The sequence below is a fragment of the Hemiscyllium ocellatum genome, chromosome 39 (assembly GCF_020745735.1).
Source record: "Hemiscyllium ocellatum isolate sHemOce1 chromosome 39, sHemOce1.pat.X.cur, whole genome shotgun sequence".
NCBI lineage: Eukaryota > Metazoa > Chordata > Chondrichthyes > Orectolobiformes > Hemiscylliidae > Hemiscyllium > Hemiscyllium ocellatum.
In genome coordinates this window covers 28291865-28314939 of record NC_083439.1, presented here as the reverse complement: position 1 = coordinate 28314939, position 23075 = coordinate 28291865, and positions in this window count along the sequence as shown.

Sequence of the window (23075 nt, the reverse complement as noted above, 5' to 3'; positions counted from 1 at the left end):
TGAACTTGGTTGAGCAGCTGAATAGGTAGCCAATCGATGAACCTCAGCTTTATATATCTATGTGTTATACACTGTAAAAATTATTTCTGGCCAATTGATTATATAACTAATAAATTTTACCTAAAAATCTTAATATATGGACATCTAATACTTTTAACACTTTATTTGCTTTTGTTACTTGCAGACTTAATTCTGTAATTAAAAGGTAAAGTCAACATTGTCCCATTGGGCTGCTCTCTCATGGGAGATGACTGGTGGTGAGTCACCACACTTCAAGTTAATGGCAAGATTGAGAAGGCAGGACATTGACATTAACCTCAGCCGGTGCAGGAGTTGAACCCATACTATTGGTGCTACTTTGCAATTCCAACCAGTCAATTGAGCTAACCAGTGCCTCCCTTACCAGTCTCATTTTGCATTGTCTATAGAGTTGAATTTATCACAAACTCTAGTCTCCTACACATAGCATGACCCATTTTGTTTGCTGTCTTATGTGAGCTCCTAATCCAACAACACATATATTTTAAACCTCTCTTAATTTACAAATCCATTTGTGGCCTCACCCCCAGTTACCTCTGTAGACTTCCCCAATTTGACAGTTAACCAGCTTGGCATATGGTAGCAGAGAGGTCATCTGAATGTGGAGTACTGGTAGGAAAAATGCAAAGAAAGAATACAAAATAAAGGGTATAATTCCAAAGGGCATACAAGAGTAGAGGTACCTGTATGGATATATGCATTATCCATTGAATTGGCAGGAGAGGTTGAGAACATGTTCCATTGAACATATTGTAAGCTAGGCTTAATTCAGTGAACAAGGATACAAGAGCAAAGAGGTTATGTTACCATTGTATAAAACATTGATTTAGCCTCAACAGGAGAAGGGCTTATGCCCAAAATGTTGATTCTCCATTCCTTTGATGCTGCCTGACCTGTTGCGCTTTTCCAGCAACACATTTTTAAGCTCAACTGGAGTAATGTCCAGTTCTTAGTGTTATAGTTTTTAAAAGCCATAAAGGCATTAGAAAAAGTACAGAAAAGATTCACTAAAACAGTCTTGAGATGAGGAGCTTCAGTTATATAGATACATCAGAGAACTTGAGACGTTCCTTGGAGTTAAAAAGAGTTAAAAATATCACACACCAGAATATAATCCAAATAAACCTGATGGACTATAACCAGGTGTTGTGTAATTTTTAACTTTGTCCACCCTAATCTAACACTGGACCTGTACATCTTGGAGTAATGATGGATGAGCAGTGATTTGATTGAGATATTCAACATCATGAGCGTACTGGACAGAATAGTTAGATAAGGATTGTTCCCATTTGTGGAAGGATTGAGAACAAGAATGCACAAATTTAAGGTAATTGGCAAAAGAAGTAATGACAAAATGAGCGTTGAAACTTTTCATGTGGAGAGTGGTCAGGAACTAGAAAACACTGCCTAAGAGTGTGGTGGAGGCAAGTGCAAAGGTATTGGAAAGGGAGTTAGATTGCTATCTGAAATTGAACCATATTTACCTTTACAGGGAGAGGAAGGTTGACATTCTGTTGATTGCTCACTCAGAGGGAAAGGGCAACACAAGGGGTTGAATGACCTCTTCTGGAACAATTCATTGAGTCCAGCGATCTGGACAGATAATCCGGGAGATGTGTTAAAATTCCACTGTAACAGCTGGAAAACTCACATTAGATTAATTAAATGAACCTGGAAAATGTGCATGTAATGATCAACATGCAACATTGGGATTGGTGCAAACATCCATTTAGAATAGAATCATAGAATCCTCACAGTGTGGAAGCAGGCCATTCAGCCCATTAAGTCCTCACCGACCCTCCAAAGAGCATTCCATCCAAACCCATCTCATCCCTGTAATCTGGTCCATGGCTAATCCACCTAGAGTGCACAATCCTGGACACTTTAGCATGGCTAATCTACCGAACCTGTACATTTTTTGATTGAGGCAGGAAACCAGAGGAAACCCACCCAGACACAGGGAGAATGCGTCAACCTCTGTCTCAACTCCACAATGGAACCCAGGTCCACCTTGCTGTGAGGCAGCAGTGCTAACCACTGAGCCACTGTGCCGTCCCAACTTGATTGACGAATGCCCTCACTTATAAGACTCCAGACAGACAGCAAAGTGGATAACTCTTCACTATCCTTCAAAATGGCCAAGCAAGTCACAGTTGTATTTAAGTAAATGGCACATTAACTCCTTCTCAAAATCTATACATTCGGATATTTTTCAGCAATACCCTTATTTCATGAATGAATAAAAAAAACTTCCTTGTGCTTCTTTAATTCTGGACGTGTGTATCCTTTATTTCTTCCACTCCCTTTGTTGATGTTGATGTTGATGTTGACTTCAGCTGTCGTGTCCTATAGTTCCAACTGCGTGTACCATCATCCACATCCATAGCATCTGCTATGTGCCAACAGAATACAACCACGTTGGCACCTCTCTGAAGTAGGTACATGACAGGAGGGCAACAGTATCTAGTTGTGAGAAGGCTACTTCAGGGCTATTTTGCATGTGCAGACAGAGACCCAGCTCAGAAGATGGACCTGGCTGCATCTCAGGGTTGCTCTCTTGGGTTTTTAACCACTCACTCATTTTGTACGTACTTGCACTCTCTCACCATCTGTGTCATGTAATGCTGTGGCATGAGTGTTGGCACATTGGTGATTCACCCAGAGGCAAAGGCTGTCTTTACTGCAGTTTTAAGACGCATTTGATACAGATGGGTTACTTGCCATACTTATCAGTATTGAAATGTTTTGGTATGGGGTGGGAAGGAGTGCTGCAGAAAGTGGGTGGAGGAACATGCTGTTGCATGGCACAGTGATAGAGCAATCTAAAACACTAGTCTGTGCCAGCTGCCTGCATGGGAAACACACTGTAAATTCATTCAATCAAATGGACAGGTCAGACATTGTTGGAGGATAATCCTCAGTCCAGTTAAGGGTTTGATAGGGAGGTAATGCTGCCCATTGTGATCTACATCACCAGCTATCACTTTCCCTTCTACAGAAGTGAAATGCTATTCAAATATGACTGGAACAATGCCCAGATTAGGCAGAGTAAGTCTCAGTTTGAAGGCCAATAGTGGAGGATGCACATTTGCTGGACTCTAGTACATCATAGCAACAAAAAAATGAAGCTGCTATTTGCAAGGTACAGCAGTTCACAATCATTGCATCACCCATTTCAATGACAGTTTCAGGGTGCTTCGGAGCCAGAAGCTGATTAAAGGTCATTCGTGCATTTAAATGGAACCTGACCATATCCATACGTTGAAGTGATCAGCAAGGGCGGTACAAAAGAGAAATCGCTACTTGTACAACTTCCAATAATCCTGTCTGAGTCACATAAGGCTGAGCCCTCCTCTCTCTGTAAGTGTGATGGTTGTGTGAGCACAGTCAGGCTCGGTGTTTGATGTGGCTGTAGAGTTTGGGAGGTTAATGTCATGTTGCTGATGTGTGTTTGTTATTCAGTCCCTTCTGCAGGTTAATGCATCTATTGGAGTGGAATGTGAGTGACCAATGCAGAGATATACCTCCTCTGTTATCCTCCTCCGGCTAGACTCATTGGACAGTGAAATATGCTTAGCCCTAATCTGTAAGGTTCACCACAAATGGCTGTTCTGAGATTTAAGAACGTTTGTCACTCCCTCTGTCCCAGTTCAGATCCTTTCCATTGGGAGTCCTGGGTCCTGCTGCTGCCTCCCTCAACATGAAGATGGATGCAAGATGAGCAGCTTGGCCCTCCCATGGAGGACAAGGAGCACCCAGCTTAGGGAGAGGTCACTGCAGCCAAACGAGCTTTCAGGATGTAGGGCATGTGCAGGAGGCCCAAAGTCCTCTGGCCTAGATTCCACTTCCTGGCCATGAGTGAGGTGCAGCACTGAGAGGAGACACACATATCCTGAAGACACAGTGACAGAGCTGTACCACATGTTGCAGTTGGATCTCAGGACAGCAGGAGTGAGAGGTCATCCTCTGCCTTAGCTCTGAAGGTCACTGTGATGTTTAACTTCTATACAACTGGCTCCTTCCAAGAAGCGACGGCTAGTCTGTGCATCTCTTAGTCATGCACCACCTTTCAGGGACACAATGGATACTGCAGTTTTGGTGGATTTCTAGGGTGCGGAGAGTTGTTCCAAGAACAGCTGCATGGTAAGATTGGCCATGAGAGATACCTTAGGAGCATGGTAGATAATGAATGAAGTGAGTTTGATAAGGTAATGCTTGAAAACTACTAGACTTTGCAACAAAAATCCCTTCAAAAAACTCAGTGCAATTCACATTTAGCCAAAAAAGATTCAACTCAGAGTCTTTTCCAAATGTGCTCTGGTAATCATGTTAATTCCACATTCTGCAATGTGAGTGAACAGTTTTGTGACTCACTATCTATTTTGGATGGGAGAGGCCATTAGGATATACTGGGAGGTTGATAGTGGCCATACACTTCACTTTTGCCAGGAATTCAGTTTTGATCTTCCCTTTGGTCAAAAGTGAAACCATGAAGGCAGACACCCTGGAAATTCCATGGCCTTTTGCAATTGGCCCAGTATTAAACAGTGAGATGTGGATAACTCTGAGGTGCACTCATCTATGCTCATATTTAATTAGACATTGACCAGACACTTGAATCAGTCTAATCCAAATAACAAAAGTCACACAATTTGCTTCAGCTATCTAAAAGCTTGCTTGTGTGTTAAACTTTTAAAGTTATTGATTGAAAGTTCATAATGCAACATGTCTGTACTGAGCATGACAAACCAAATTCAATGTAATGGCTCTTTGCAACTTACTTACAACGACCCACTGTCAAGAACTACTTACAGCAATCACAACTGAACTACAGCAGTTTAACACAGACATAGATTCAACCAAGCCTGGGATCCAACAAACAGATCAGACTACTGGCAACACAACTAATGCCTGCTGAGATTTGAACCCATGACCATGAGTATGTGAGCAAAGAGCTGAAACAAATCATTTTGATCTGGTATCAACAAACTGTAAACTTTGGCGCTCTGTTAGGAAGCAAGTTGATACATTAGTTTCATTCGCCAATGTGTGAGAACAATGATAATTGATCCATTTTGCTTTCTTTGAGATTTGTTGTATTAAACCGAAAAAATAATCACAGTGTTCTTCCCCTAATAGTATCTATACCACAAACATGATTTTTGCCCAATATTCAGCAAAGGGTCAAAACTCTAACTGGCAATGAGTGTTTTTCAAATTTGCAAAGGTTGAAGAAAAGATGAAAATCTTTTGCACAATGAAAGTTGAGTGATTGTTACTGGCAAATAAATACTTAATAACGCTGAGAAACATTCATTTGCACATCAAGTTAAGGTTGTTCATGGGTTTGCAAAAATAATGCATTGGACTTGGTCAGTGTTAGGTCAAAAAGACAAATTTTCATTGAATAGTGATCAATGAGCAGAAGTAAATAGGCCAGGCAAAGTCTTCAAAGTACTTTTGATATCTTTAGTAAAAATGATAAACTGGCTCTGCTTGTTATATAAACCTGTTCAAAAATACTGCTGAAAGCCTCTGGTGAGAAATTAAGCTCAGCATACCCTATTTATTTAGATGCTTTGGGCCAGCTAACAATGGAAAATGGGTTCCTAAATGCATGAGCACATTTCTGGTCTATTTATATGTGCTGCTTAGAAATTCTATGCGTCTTACAATGAAAATCTCCCAATTTAGCATTCTCTTTCCTCTCCCACCTTTTCAATTGTCCAACCTTGTCCACCACTGACAGCTATTCTTCCTATTTGTCCTTGTCTAGAATTTTATACTTGCCAACCTTTGAGGTTACTTCCTGATCGTGGATCATTCAGGTAGTAATAATTAATATTCTCATTGAAACCTATAAGATCCTGGGGGGACTTGATAGGGAGGATACTATGATGATGGTCCTCCTATCAGTGACCCTAGAACTGGTAGACACATCATAAAGGAATAAGAGGTCTTCCTTTTAAGAATACTGTGAAGTGTTTTTTTTCTCTCTCTCAGAGGGATATTAGTCATGAGAATTCTCTTTGCCAGAAAGTAGCAGAGGCTGTGTGATTAAACTGATTCAAGAGAGAGTTAGATGGATTATTGATAGAAAAGGGATTCAAGGGCTTTGGGTGGTAGACAGGAAAGAGGGAAGAGGTTTTGTTTGGCAGAACAGGCTTGAAAAACTGATTGGTTTTGGGGATTTTCTTTTGTATGTATACATGGGATGTTAACATCACTGGTTAGACCAAAATTTATTGCCCATCCTGAATTGCCCAGAGGGCAGTTAAAAGTCACCTCTCATTTCTGTGGGTCTGGAGTTACATATAGGCCAGCTGATATAAGATTAGTAGACTTCTTTCCCTAAAGGATATTAGTAAACTCATTGGGTCTTACGGCACTTGATAGAGGGTTACATGGCCATTAAGCCAGTTTTTTTTGGTCCAAAACCTTATTTTAGTAAATGAAAACATCATGATTTCCTATGGAAAGAATTGAACAATTGATCTAGAGCAATAGCCCTTAGCCCTAGATTACATATCCACTGACAATACCACTGAATGACAATCTACTCTTATGTCTTCTGTTCCTAAACTTTTCCAGATTGAACCTTGAATTATCTGAATCTTCTTTATGCACAAGTGCATGTAAATCTCAAAAGAAACATGACTCAACATGGATTCAATTCAGCAACATGTTACATAGTATTACTAAGAACCAATCCTATAGACCTAATGACCTTGGCTATAAATTGTCTGTAGAAACAATATACTTCAAAATGTTTCAAGAACCAATAATTTACACAATATACTACCTAACATAAATATTTTAACAGCAGTCTCTTACAATTTTTCTGCTTTAAGGAGATTAATGATATATAACTTTATAATGGTACTTAAAAATGTGACTGTTCAGATATTACAGTTTCTGGTGTACAGTACAGCTGTTTAAATACCATAAACCTTTAAAGGATAGAAAGGAGTTTAAGGACAATTGATATACACTTATATTAGTATTTCTGACTCTAAAAAATAAAGCATATTTTGTACACAATTAGTTCATTGAACTATTGATGTTCTTTTCTTTGCAATTCATCCCCGAAGATTAAGGCAGTGTATTCACACTTTCATTTGAATTTCTTTATTGGTTGCCACAAATATTAATTTATGATTTTTTTTCAAAAAGCCATGAAGGCCAACTGTCACATCAAATGCAAGACTTTAAGAGGTAGACTCAAAAAAATTCCCTCCCTTTCTATGAGATGGAATTCACAATATGTTTATCTGAGGTAGGAATGGAAGGTGAGAATCGCTTTGTTTCTTGAGCTTGTAAAGTAACTAGAGTGTTAGTTGGTTCAGTTGGCAGGACAGCTGGTAAGTGATGCTAATTGTATAGGTTCAAATCCTACACTTGCTGAGTTCACCAGAAAGGACTCTCCTTCTCAACCTCTCCTCTTTTCTGAGGTGTGGTCACCCTCAGGATAAACCAACCACTGCTCATCTCTCTCTAATGAGAGCACAGCTTCATGGCCCAGTAGTGACTATGAGCCTGTTGTATCCATTGCTCCTCATGCTAATGGTATATATCAGAAAATTAAAATCTCCACTGATAGCATTGGTTTAGCACTGGTGATATACCCCCTGTTTTGTTTACCTGTACAACCTACTCTCAGTTTTCTCAGGAGCAACAGCTCGCAACTTTGGCATCTATTTGGTAATGTGATTATTGGTTCTCCTTATTGTAAAACATGCTGAATTCTAAACCCATTGATGTCACTAGGTCCTCCCACTGATGAATTGATTGCTTCTGATTCCCTACCAGGTGACAAAATTAAAAACACCCTCTTAAAAGTCTGAGAATGTCTATAATGCTTCGCTGTGGCCAATGCTCCCGCTTTTGTTCTCTCAATGATGTATATTCCCATAGATAGGAGACCATTGTCATACCTCATCTAGATGTCTACCTTTGTAAACAGGTATTGGAAGCTTCTTCACTCATCGGTTGAGGGCAAAGAAAACAACAGTTGATCCTCTTCCTGTTGTCTAAATTTTGTGCATTTGGATGTCGCCCAGTTTTCCATCATTATTCAAAAGGATTAAAGTCTATTATTTGCATTTCTATTATTCTGCACAGTTGAGATGACATAGCACAGTATTGATTGGCAATTGAACTTGGAACTTCTCTGATCTTTAGTGCTCAGATGGTGGAAAAGGTCATTTGACTGCGTGTGCACTATGACACTTATATATAACACTAATTGATTTTCTGGACATTAGAAGTGATACTTGGAGCTGATGCTAATGTGTTTAGCCTCACAAAATAAACACAACGCTTTATATTAATTATTTGAAAACTACATTTTCTGAACACTCACTGACCAATAATAAAGCACTTTTCAAACTGAAGGCACAATTTAATTTGAAATAATTTACAGCATAATCACTTCCATATAACTGAACTGAACAAAAATCCTGTTCTAACAAAATTATGAAGCACTTCCAATGAAAACTTGAATATTGAACACTGTTTGGTCCCTGAGGGGCAGTGGAATATAAGACAAATGCTGATGATGAAGTTCTATACCTTGTAATGTCCATTTTCTATACTTTTAATTCACCTTTAAAATTACTGATAAACAATAGAAAAGTTAACTACTTTCAAACAGTTATAAAGATGGAATAAACTTGCACTTTTTTAGAATGATTTACAATACCACTTTCCAGCTAATAATGCACTTTTGAAAACCAGTCACAGGTGTTAATGAGGGGTGATTTACACAGAGCAAGATTTCATAAGCTGCAATGACCTAATGACAAACCAATGTGTGGTGTCGGTTAAAGTAATAATATTGGACCGCGCTCTAGGGAGTTCGCTTCTTCAGAGAGTGCCCTGTAGTTTTCACCTCCATGTGAGAGAGCACAAAGAATTTCTGATTAACCTCTCATCTTGAAGATGACACCTCTAATACTGCAGTACTTCCTCATTAATGAACCAAAGTATCAGCCTGGATTGACATAAAATATAGAAGAGCACTACACAGGAATAGGCCCTTCAGTCACTATGTCTGTGCTGACCATGGTGCCATTCTAAACTAATTCTATCTCCCTGCACGTAGTCCATATTCCTCTTTTCTCTGCCTGTTCATGTGTCTATCTAAATGCCTTTTAAAAGTTGCTATCGTGTCTGCTTCTACCACCTCCCCTGGCAGTGTGTTCCAGGCACCTATCACCCTCTGTGTAAAAAAACTTATGTCGCATATCTGAATCATAGAATCCGTACAGTGTGGAAACAGGCCATTTGGCTCAATGAGTCCACACCAACCCTTCGAAGAGTAACCCACCCAGAGTCATTCCCCCACCCTATCACTCTAGCTTTACCCCTGACTAATGCATCTACCCTACACATCCTTGAGCACTATGGGCAATTTAGCATGGCCAATTCACCTGAACTGCACATTCTTGGATTGTGGGAGGAAACCCACACAGACAAGGGGAGAATGTGCAAACTCCACACAGATAGTCGCCAAAGGGTGGAATCAAACCTGGATCCCTGGTGCTGTGAGGCAGCAGTGCTAATCACTGAGCAACCTTGTCATCCATAAATTTTGAATTTTTCTCCTCTCACCTTAAACTTATGCCTCCCTAATATTTAACATTTCCACCTTGGGAAAGAAGCTCTGACAATCCACTCTATCCATGCTTCTCATGATTTGATACATCTTTCACTGCAGTACGAAGGGAGAGCTGCACTGTCAAAGATACTACTTTAGGGTTAGATGTTAATCTGAAGCACTCCTCTGGCAGCCTTGGCATTACTTTACTTCAAAGTTGACCAAAGGCCTCCTCCTTCTGGTCAATATTCATTTGGTCAATTCTCTGGTTTAGAACTTGAACATTTCTGAAAAGAAACAAAAATTGACATCTCTCAGCTTTACATTCCTTACAATGAGGCCACAGGATAGGGGAATGCCATTTTATTTTTTATATTCATTTGTGAGATGTAGGCATCATTTATTGTCCGTCCCTACTTGCCCTTGAATAGATGGTGGTGAGCTGCCTTCTTGAACTGCTGCAGTCCACTTGCTGTGGGCTTACCCATAATGCCCTTAGGGAGGGAATTCCATGATTTTGAACCAGCGACAACGAAGGAACAGCAATGTATTTCCAAGAGATTTGTCTGTGGGTTTGGAGGGGAATTTGGAGGTGTTGGTGTTCCCATTTATCTGCTACCCTTGTCCTTCTCAATGACAGTATTTGGAAGGTGCTGGCTAAGGATTTTGAGTGAATTCTGCAATACAACTTAGAACATAAAATATAGAACATAGAACATTACAGCACAGTACAGGCCCTTTGGCCCTCGATGTTGCGCTGACCTGTCAAACCAATCTGAAGCCCATCTAACCTACACTATTCCATGTACGTCCATATGTTTGTCCAATGATGACTTAAATATACTTAAAGTTGGTGTATCTACTACCGTTGCAGGCAAAGCATTCCATACCCTTACTACTCTCTGAGTAAAAAAACTATCTCTGACATCTGTCCTATATCTATCACCCCTCAATTTAAAGCTATGCCCCCTCGTGCTCGCCATCACCATTCTTGGAAAAAGGCTCTCCCTATCTAACACTCTGATTATCTTATATGTCTCTATTAATTCACCTCTCAACCTTCTTCTCACTAACGAAAACAGTATCAAGTTCCTCAGCCTTTCCTCAAAGGACCTTCCCTCCATACCAGGCAACATCCTAGTAAATCTCCTCTGCACCCTTTCCAAAGCTTCCACATCCTTCTTACAATGCGGTGACCAGAACTGTACACAATACTCCAAGTGCAGCCGCACCAGAGTTTTGTACGGCTATAGCATCACCTCATGGTTCCGGAACTCAATCCCTCTATTAATAAAAGCTAAAACACTGTATGCCTTCTTAACAACCCTGTCAACCTGGGTGGCAACTTTCAAGGATCTGTGTCCCTGGACACCGAGATCTCTCTGCTCATCTACACTACCAAGAATCTTACTATTAGCCCAGTACTTTGCATTCCGGTTACTCCAACCAAAGTGAATCACCTCACACTTGTCTGCATTAAACTCCATTTGCCACATCGCAACCCACCTCTGCAGCTTACCTATGTTTCTCTGTAACCTACAACATCCTTCGTCACTATCCACAATTCCACCGACCTTCGTGTCATCTGCAAATTTACTAACCCAAGCTTCTACGCCCTCATCCAGGTCATTTATAAAAATGACGAACAGTGGACCCAACACTGACCCTTGTGGTACACCCCTGGTAACTGGACTTCAGGATGAACACTTCCCATCAACCACCACCTTCTTCAGCAAACCAATTACTGATCCAAACTGTTATATCTCCCACAATCTCATTCCTCTACATTTTGTACAATATCCTACTGTGGGGAACTTTATCAAACACCTTGCTGAAATCCATATACACCACATCAACCGATTTACTCTCATCTACCTGTTTGGTCACCTTCTCAAAGAACTCAATAAGGTTTGTGAGGCATGACCTACCCTTCACAAAACCCTGCTGACTATCCCCAATCAAATTGTTCTTTTCTAGATGATTATAAATCCTATCTCTTATAACCTTTTCTAACACTTTACCAACAACTGAAGTAAGGCTCACTAGTCTACAATTACCAGGATTGTCTCTACTCCCCTTCTTGAACAGGGGAACCACATTTGCTATCCTCCAGTCTTCTGGCACTATTCCTGTAGACAATGGCGATTCAAAGATCAATGCCAAAGGCTTGGTAATCTCCTCCCTGGTTTCCCAGAGAATCCTAGGATAAATCCCATCTGGCCCAGGGGACTTAGCTATTTTCACACTCTGCAAGATTTCTAATACCTCTTCCTTGTGAACCTCAATCATACCTGGTCGAGTAGCCTGTATCTCAGTAATCTCCTCGACATCATTGTCATTTTCTAGAGTGAATACTGTCCAAAAATATTCATTTAGTGCTTCCCCTAACTCCACACACTACTTCCCACTACTATCCTTGATTGGCCCTAATCTTACTCTCGTCATTCTTTTATTCCTTACATACCTATAGAAAGCCTTAGTGTTTACCCTGATCCTATCCACCAACAACTTCTCATGTCTCCTCCTGGCTCTTCTGAGCTCTCTCTTTAGGTCTTTCCTGGCTACCTTGTAACTCTCAAGCGCCCTAACTGAGCCTTCACATCTCATCCTATCATAAGCCTTCTTCTTTCTCTTGACCAGAGATTCCACTTCCCTCATAAACTACGGCTCTCGCGCTCTACAGCTTCCTCCCTGCCTGACAGGTACATACTTATCTAGGATACACAGGAGCTTTTCCTTGAATAAGCTCCACATTTCTAATGTGCCCATCCCCTGCAGTTTCCTTCCCCAATCTATGCTTCCTAAATCTTGCTGAATCGTGTCGTAATTGCCTTTCCCCCAGCTGTAAGTCTTGCCCAGTGGTATACACCTATCCCTTTCTGTCACTAAAGTAAACATAACAGAATTGTGATCGCTATCACCAAAGTGCTCACCTACCTCCAAGTCTAACACCTGGCCGGCCTCATTACCCAGTACCAAATCTAATGTGGCCTTGCCCCTTGTTGGTCTGTCTACATACTGTGTCAGGAAGTCCTCCTGCACACACTGGACAAAAACTGACCCATCTATAGTACTCGTACTATAGTGTTCCCAGTCAATATTTGGAAAGTTGACGTTCCCCCCACGACAACTACCCTGTCTCTCTCATTCCTATCGAGAATCATCTTTGCTATCCTTTCCTCTTCACCTCTAGATCTATTCGGAGGCCTATCAAAAACTCCCAGCAGGGTGACCTCTCCTTTCCTGTTTCTAACCTCAGCCCATACTACCTCAGTTGACGAGTCCCCAAATATCCTTTCTGCAATTGTAATACTGTCCTTGATCAACAATGCCACACCTCCCCCTCTTTTACCATCTTCTCTGTTCTGACTAAACATCTAAATCCTGGAACCTGCAACAACCATTCCTGTCCCTGCTCTAACCATGTCTCTGAAATGGCCATGACATCGAAGTCCCAGGTACAAACCCATGCTGCAAGTTCACCCACCTTATTCCGGATGCTCCTGGTATTGAAGTAGACACACTTCAAACCAACCTCTTGCTTGCCGGTGCCATCTTGTGTCCCTGAAACTTGGTTTTGGACCTCCCTACTCTCAACCTTTTCTGTACTCAAACTACAATTTTGGTTCCAATCCCCCGGCTGGATTAGTTTAAACCCATCCCAATAGCCTTAGCGAATATCCCCCCCAGGATATTGGTACCGCTCTTGCAGATGGTATACACTGCTGTGTCAGTGGTGGAGGGAGTGGATGCTTGTGAATGTTGTGCCTGTGAAGTGGGCTGCTTTGCCTTGAACAGTGTCAAGCTTCTTGAGTATTGTTGGAGTGTACCCATTCATACAAGTCGGGAGACTTCCATCACATTCCTGACTTGTGCATTATAGATGATAGACAGGCTTTGTGGAGTCAGGGGTTGAGTTACTCACCTCGATATTCCTAGTGTCTATCCTACTGGTCGTAACCATTTTATTTATGTGATGAGTCCTGTTGAGTTTCTGATCAATGGTAACTCCCAGGATGTCGACAATGCTGTTAACACCATTGAATGTCAAGGGATAGAGGTTATATTTTCTCTTATCGGTGATGGTCATAGCCTGGAATTAGTGTGGCATGGAAGTTACTTCCCACTTGTCAGCCCAAGTTGGATATTATCCAGATCTTGTTACATTTGAGCATGGACTGTTTCAGTATCTGCGAAGTTGTGAATGGTTTTGAACAATGCGCAATCATTGGTGCACATCCCCACTTTTGACCTTATGATGGAGGAAAGGTCATTGATGAAGAAGCTGAAGATGGTTGGGCCTAGGACACTATCATGAAGAACTCTTGCAGAGATGTCCTGGAACTGAGATGACTGACGTCCAACAACTACAACCATCTTCCTATGTGCCAGGTATGACTCCATAGCATTTGCCCTCTGATACCCATTGATTACAGTTTTGCTAAGGCTCCTTGATGCGACAATCATTTGACTACAGCCTTGATGTCAAGAGTTGTCACTCTTACCTCACCTCTGGAATTCAGCTCTATTGTTCATGTTTGAACCAAGGCTGCTATGAGGCCAGGAACTAAGTGGCCCTGGTGGAACCCAACTTGGCATCACTGAGCAGGTTATTGCAGGCTATTATTTATACAACATGTGAAAATTCAACTGATTAGTTAGACCATCATTGGCAGGAAGTGGCAGCAGAAACAGTTAATATCAGTCTTGCTCATCAAACCAGTTAAGTGCATCTGATTGGTCAGGATCTATCCATGAGCATGAAATAGAGATTGGCAGTCTTCCTGATGCCATTTGTCACAAATGAGAAAGGTGTATTGCATGTACATATTCCTTTTTATCTAGATAAAACACAGTGCTATGTGTTAATATTTGCAACTTCTAGCATATGCAAATGCATCACAATGGGAGGCTGATTGACAAGTCTTTACTTGATTTCCAGTGTATTTCTAAGGACAGTTTGGATTACTTAATAAGTGTTGTCCAACAGCAGAATTACAATGAATGGTGAACATTCAATTCTGAGGACTGCAAGCACATATTATTTTCGGACAATTGACATATGGTTTGATGTGGCCTTCTAGTCATTGGTACATATAACCTACATATCTGGCATCATACCAGCACTGAAACTCACTGAGGATTCTAACCCTCAGCCTTTGAATTTGAATGCTACCCTGAGCCAAGTGAACAGTTGTATTGCTCATAACAACAAGCAGCCTCCCGATATTGAGTGTTATTGTTGAACAGACAAGGTGCTCAAACTTTTCATCTTGCAATCATCAGGACAAATACAAGAGTGCCAAAATATTTCATCTCTGCAATTGTCTTGATGAATGTAAGACCAAAATCTTTGGCAGCATATCTCTTTTCAGTAATACTCAAATTCCTTGCTACTAAGTGACCTCATCATGTTTGTTGTTGCACATTCATTAACTGCTTTCCATTTTCAATATTTTTAAAAATAGAAATACTTGTTAAAACAGTGACATCCTGAACTCAAATGGGGCTCTCTTGAATTCAGAATAAAATGGCCGAGTAGTTGACTTCTCTTTGTCTCCCCCTTTCTTCTGCTGGGGAGCAGAGTTAGTTTATTGATTGATGGCTCATTGAAGATGCCTGTGAAAATACAAGGTGATAGTTATGTTTATAATTACTTCTGAAAAATTAATTTTGGCCCAATAGATCTTGATCAGCAAATAGAACCTATTTTTCTCTTCCCATCAAATAAAAGGTGCTTACAAATGTTTTCCTTTGGATAACTGATTAAGAATGGTTTGTACACAAGTTAAAATAAAATGCAGACAAATGTGGAAGTGCAGAGGTAGGGGCAATTGATATCCTGGAATATTTAAGCAAACATGCAAACCTTTCAGCACACATAAAACACAATTTTAAACATATATTTTCATTAAAAAATTGACAAATTCATATATTTTACGGAGATTATCTCTACATTGACCTTTTCTGCTATGATTTGTTTATGGTATCGTTCACATTATCAAAAGCAAATGAGCTAGAAAGGAGACAAAAACGTCTTGCACTTATCTCAGCTGCATAATAAATGTTAGTGTGCTCAAGAAAGGTAAGCAAAATTACCAAACAGAGTAGAAATGACCAAAAATTATCCTTGCACACTTAAGCTTTATTCCATTAGTATCATAATCCTCTGTCCACTATTTTCGAAGAGGTGCTGAATTGCTTGGGATGCATGTAAGCATTAAAATACAACATAATTGTTGGCAATATTATTTTCCAAGGTTCTAAAGGAAAAATAAATCAAAATTCGAAATGTGCTTCATATGATGAAAGACAACTTCCTGTCGTTGGTGGAGTATACTGGAAAATAAAGTGAGTGACTGCTAGTAATTGGATCTATTTTAGCCAATAAGAAACAGATGCTATCACAGTTCTTTGGCGAAATGTATGTTGCGGCTCATTGACTCAAACAATAAGGAAGAAATAAACCCTGACATGTTCCTTGGACAAATTGTAACTATTTCATAGCTTGTCATTGAATATTAATGTAACAATAAGGTAATCTAAATGGTTCCATGCACCCTACTTCCCACCCAAGGGGAAAATGTTTGAAGGTGCCACTGCTTCCAGGTCCCTTTCTATTAACAATCCAAAAGTCAACAGCTGAATCTTGTGTTTTCTTGGGCTAAGTGTAACTTGCACCAAATTTTCTGAAGGGTTTTTGGTGGCTAACCTAGCAAGGTTTCTCACTGTGTCTTACCACTCCACCTAATGAACTACCCATCCTATCCCTGCAGTGTCCCTCTTACTCTCATCCAATTCTATTTCTGACGTGCTTCCCACAGTTCCTGGAACGACTTGCCACTCACCTCATATCTGCCAGCTGTGCACCCAGACAAGCATTGACAATTTAGCATTGCCCCTCGCTGGCATTGTAATGGCACAGCAGCCATGAAGCTATAATGCCCATGATTTATAGCTGGTGTGGTTGATGCTCCCTTGTACATAGGGGCCCGTTCTCTCACCCTTATTATGATCTAATCCCCAAGACACTCATTTTACCTGTCCTCAGATACATCCTGTTAAACTTGCCATCTGCGTTCTTGATACTCTTTCCCCAATGCCAATGGTCGCTCTCAATTTGTCATTGTCCCTTAGAGGACCATTACATTCAGGCAAGCCCAAATGTGAACTTTTATTGACAGCTGACAAAGGGAACCGAAAGGAAATGAATACAGGCTACAGTTCACATAACAAGTGATAGTGGTCTTTGGCATACTCCTAGTATCTCCTGGAATGTGGTGTCAGTTAGATCCTGACTGCCTTGCAGGGCCCAATTCATGAGGGATACATACGTCTTGTGCTTATCCATCATGGTCTGAGATGCAGTTGGGTTCTGAGCAAGTGGAGGGATTGAAGTCAACAGGTACCAATGCTGTCGAGATTCTCAACATCTGGTTCGTTCAGTGCATTTGGTAAGGTAGAATTTGAATATTAATGATTTGACCATTAACAAGGTTTTTAACAAGCTGTAATCCCCTGTAATTGACAATTTGCCACTGCATAGCAAGAAATCTACGTTGACACTCAGCGAGAGCATAGAAGATGGTGCAAGGGGATCCTAAGTTTGAGATAGACCTTTGTAGACTTCTCATCTGATTTTGCCACAAATCCCGCCTCAGCCCATATCACTCAGAATGCTAAAAGATTTGCTCCAAGTCTTCAAGACAGCAGAACCTCCAACTTGAATGAGAACAAAAGTTATACATCTTTTCATGTGTTCTAACTCAAATCAGAGCTGGCATCTTCAATCAATCTGCTTTTCCTCCTTACATTAGATTTTTCACAGTGGAAAATAATAATATCTTCCCAAAACTGGCAGTTGCTACTGTGAAACTTGATGAAATTACTATAACAAGGGAGAAAGTACTAAGAAATTAAAAGAACTAAGATATTAAAGGCAGAAAAGTCCCCAGGGCCTGATGGCCTGCATTCAAGGGTGCTAAAGGAGGTGGCAGCAGAGATAGTGAATGCGTTAGTTATGATATGTCAAAATTCCCAGGGTTCTGGAAAGATAGCGGTGCATTGGAAACATGATAATGTGACACCCTTATTCAAAAATAAACATCAGTGAAAAGTGGAAAACTATAGACCAGTTAGATTAAACTCTGTAGCTGAGAATTTGCTGGAGTCAATCCTAAAGAAGGAGATAATTGAATACTTAGAAAAACATCTCAATTCACCAGTGTCAGAATGGTTTCATGAAGGTTGGTTGACAAACTTGCTGTAGTTCTTTGAGAATGTAATCAGCATGATGGATAATGGGGACCCAATGGATGTGGTATATCTGGACCTCCAGAAGGCATTTGACAAGCTGCTACATAAAAAAACTAATCCAAAAGTTTAGATCCAAGGGGTTTAGAGGTAGGTATTGGCTTAGACTGAGGATTGGCGGACTGACAGCAAGCAGAGGGTGAGAATAACTGAGTCCTTCTCTTGGATGGCAAACTTAAACTAGTCAGGTGTGACAGGGTTCAGTTCTCTGTCTTCAGTTATTTACAATCAATATAAATGATTTGCAAGCAGGGACAGGGTGGAACATAGCAAAATTCATGGATGATACTAAAGTAAGTGGGAAAGCAGGCTGTGGTGAAGGGACAAAAAGTATACAGGTGGATATTAGTAGTTTAGGAGAATTGCCCAGACACTGGCAGATAGAGTTTATTGTGGATATGTGCAAGAATTTTGCCCTGAAAAATAAAGGGCAAATTATTATTTAAATGGAAAGCAGATTCAAAGTGCATCAGTGCAGAGGGATCTGGGTATCCTTGTACATGAATACAGAAGATGGGTATGCAGGTACAGCATGAAATAAGAAAGGCAAATCGAATCTTCACATTTATTGAAAAAAACTGGATTATAAAAATAAAGAACTGTTGTTACAATTATATGATTAAGTTTTGGTGAGATGATTTTTGGAATATTGTGTTCAGTTTTGGTCTCCTTACTTGTGGAAGGATGTGTTGACACTGGCAGAAGTTCAGAAAAGGCTCACCAGATTGATTCCAGGAATTAAAAAGCTGTCATATGAGGAACAATTGAATGGTTTCGCCTTGTACTCACTGGAGTGCTATATAATAAGAGGGATATGATTGAGATATATAAAATGCTGAAGAGGCTTGATAGGTGGACATTGAAAAGATGTTCCCTTGTGGGACAGTCTCGATAAAGAGGTCATAGATAGAGAGTGAGAGGAGGTAGGTTCAAAACTAAGATGAGGAGAAACTACTTCTCTCAAAGGGTTGTGAATCTGTGAAATTCACTGTCCCAGAGTGCAGTGCAGGCAGAATCAATCAACAGATTCAAAAAAGAAATGGCTACGTTTCTGATGAAAAGCAGGCTAAAGGGCTAGAAGGAGCAGGCAGAAAAGCAGAATTGAGGCAGGATAATATCAGCCATGATCATGTTAAATGGTGGAGCAGGCTCAAAGAGCTGAATTGCCGACTCCTGCTCTCAATTCCTTTGTTCCTATATTCCAGAATAGATAACCAAATGCTGATACTGATCACCTTGGAAGAGGAGTGTTGCTGCAAGCTGTGGTGTTCAGGGAGCGGCTACTGTCTATTTGATGAATATTTCCAGCCAACCTTAAATATTAAGGCGTTCTTGTCAGTGACCATTAAGGTAACTATATTCCCAGTTGTGTGTAGACATCTTCCTGCTCTACTGGAGACCACAAATAGATTGAAATATCAATGTTTACCACTCAATTATCAGTCCTGCTGCTTTTATTTTGTAGTTAAACTTGTTTGAAGATGAAGTAAAAATGCAAAGAATTCTCCTCAGAATTCAGGCTATTTCACATAGTTCCAGCATTTTTTTTTCTTCCATGGGACGTAACTCTCCTGCTCCTTGGATGCTGCCTGACCTGCTGTGGTTTTCCAATACCACATCTTTCGACTCTGATCTCCCGCATATGCAGTCCTCATTTTTTCCATGTGACTGTATTGGTAAGGCCAGCAATGGTTACCCTTGAACAGAGTAATGTGTTAGGCCAATCAGTGAGCAGGTAAGAAGCAACTATATTTCCACGACTCTGGAGTCAGATGGCCCATATTGATGCCCATGCTTGAGTTGCTAGATCTATTCAAAATCTATTCCATTCAGCACGGTGACAGTGCTGCACAACAGGATGAATGGTATCTTCAAGGTGAAAATGGAGCTGACTGCAGTGGTCAAACCAACTGAAATTGCCATCGTTGCATTCATATGGACATACTTGTGGTTCCACAACTGCGCAGCACACAGGACTTTCCATTGTGCTAAAATAAAACTAAGAACTGTAGATGCTAAAGATCTGAAACAAAAACAGAAACTGCTGGAGAAATTCAGCAGGCCTGGCAGCATTTGAAGAACGGATACTGGATGCAAAGGATTAACTCTGGTTTCTGTCTACAGCCACTGTCAGATTTGATGAGCTCCCTCAGCAATTTCTGTTTTTGTTTCCAAGATGCTGATAAGTCGGAGGTCCAGCATGAATTGTTGTTTTACCACTTTAAGAGTGAGTATGCTAATGAGCAAATAACCAGAATGTAGAGAATGCGAGCAACAGCTATTACACATTCTAACTTTCAGCATATAGCGTAAGGGATTTGCAGCTGTGCTTTCCTGTAAAAAAAAAGTTGATGAACTTTTACTGTCTGCTTGGCAATTCTGCAATATACCTACAAATAAACCGAGTTTGTGTTTGTCAATTTTGTGTTAGACAAATGTAGAATTACAATAGAAAGAGTGCTTTTGTAAGGTTTAGGAAGCCAAGATAGATTTCCTCATTGTCCTGCAGAATAGATTATTTTAAACTGTAAGGTTGGCTGCCTGATTGACAGGTTAAAGGAGCAGCTGCTGGAGAGCTGGGAGGTTAGGGTGCTGCAATTTACTGTCGGAAGCAATTGTCCTCCTGGATCACAAACAATGCTGGAAAAAAAAACATTTTGCTCATGGATCCAGCCCACCTTTCCTCTTTTTAGGGTGGGGAGTTTCCTGAGGCATGAAAAGTCTGAATGCAGAGGTTTACAAATGTGTCTATTGAAATAAAAGTAACTCCAGTTTAAATTGAAATTACTAGTTTGCTTCTTGTGAGGGATTTGGTCACTCATCCCTTGTATTACTTCAGTTGTAACCTGAAGTAGATTGGTTCAAGATGGCTTCAGTTCCTACCCCTTTTTCTGTGCATTAACCACTGATGTGATCTCAACCTACCCATTCTTGGAAGTTAAGGTTCAATCCGATTTCTCTAAATGGGACAAACCTATTAGTGTAAAAGAGAATGCTTTTACCTCAGATTCCCTGCAGCTTAAAAGTGTTTTAAGAGCAGAAAAGTTCAGAAGGTGAAATAATGATAAAAGAAGGCAATTGGTGAGAGACACATGCAGTGTCAGTAACAGTGGTTAAGAGCGATAGAATATTTGTGAAGGGGTGTTTTAGCATGACATAAAAATAAAATGAGATGACAGGAATGAACAGAATTTTTTTTAATTCCTTTTGGGATGTGAGCATTTCCTGAAAAGCTCAGAATTTATTACCCAACACTAAGCACCCATGAACTGAATTGCTGTTTAGTCTGTTTCAGAGAGCAGTGAAGGCTTAGTCATATTATTGTAAATCTGGAGTTACCTATAGGCAAGATCAAGAAAGGATGGCAGATTTCTTAGTCTAAAAGGCATTAGCCAGATGTGATTTCATAACAAAATTGCGTTTTTTTCTAATCAACCCATTTAGAGATTTTATTATACTCTTCAGGAGTAGGTGGGACATGAACCTGGCTCAGAGATAATGACACTGCCAAAATACCTCCTCAGTTTTTCAATGTTTGATCCATATGGTCAATATTTATATTTATGGTCATTTTCTGAAGCATTACATATTTCTGGGCCCTTATAAATAACTTAATTTTTATGCTGCTGATTCACCTCACTGTTAGAAAACATAGCATCAGCTGTACCATGATTGAATTTCCCCAATTTTCACTCCTTTCCTGCCCATTTTATTGACTTGTTATGTACTTGGAAACTGAGTTTGGCTCTGTACAAATGTGCTACTTAGAAATGTTTGGCCCTGCTCGTCATTACTCCACATTAATAATAACTGTAATCTCAAATGTCTAACCTGTCTATATTTTCCTTACCTACAATCATCTGTTTAGCCTGTTCTTAAATGTGGCCATGGTCTGCAGCAGTGTATTCCACAACATCACAAGCCTCTGTGCAATAAAAGGTTTCCTCTGCTCTCTGTCTTGACTCTCTTCCATTAAATCTTATCTTTAAACCCACATGGTATACTATCCTCAAGCACTTGAAAAATGGCTTTCATCTACTTCGTCCCATCCTTCTCAAGAAGGACATTACTCTGTAAGGATATTGACAACAAATGTTTTCAAAAACACAAAAATTCCTTTATTACAACAGTAAAAAAGCCTAAACTTACCTGTTAGCTTTCCTCAAAAGTAGAGGAATGTTAGTGAATCTATGCCATACCCATTTCAGCACCTAATTATTCTGCCTGTAGTGCAAACCCCAATTTGATAGATAGTACTCCAAGTGTGAGCTGAATAAGCTGTAACATAGATTCGCTGTTACAAACTGCACGGTGGCTCAGTGGTTAACACTGCTGCCTCACAGTGCCAGAGACCAGGGTTTAATCCCAGCCTTGGGTGACTGTCTATGTGGAGTTTGCAGGTTCTCCCTGTGTCTCCATGGGTTTCCTCCCACACCCCAAGGATGTGTAGGCTAGGTGAATTGGCCGTGCTAAATTGCCCATAGTGCTCAGGGGCATGTAGGTTAGCTGCATTAGTTAGGGTGATGGGTCTTGGTAGGATACTCTTTGGAAGGTCAGTGTGGACTTGTTGAGCTGAATGGCCTATTTCCATACTTTAGGGATTCTATGATTATGATACTAACACATTCAGTGCTACTCTCCATAAAACCCAGTTTCCATTTGAGATTTGGCTTTATCCACTTTGGTTACACTATTTCAATGCAACATGAACTTAAGTACCTCCAGGTCACTGCTTTTCAACATTACCAAAACTTTCCACATTTAAACTTTAATTCTTTTTCACCTCATTTACCAAAATGTATGAGCTCAATGTTGCATTTACCATCATCGAATTCAATCGTTCCCTTTTTAAATCCATTCCAATATATTTTTAGTGCTTGCTTTGATCGCCAAAGATTATAATGCATTTTATTTTAATGTTGTCTACAAATTTGGCAAACACTTCCACTAGCTTGTATCCAAGTAATCAGTGCACTACATAAAAGGCCAGTAATTTTGACAGGCGGTGCATTGGTAATATTATTGCCAAGAGTAATCCAGAAATGTAAACATCATCACTGCAGCTGGAATTTTAATATCAGTTCTTGAAGTGAATCTGGCAGGAGTAGGAGGAGTAGAGGGCAGC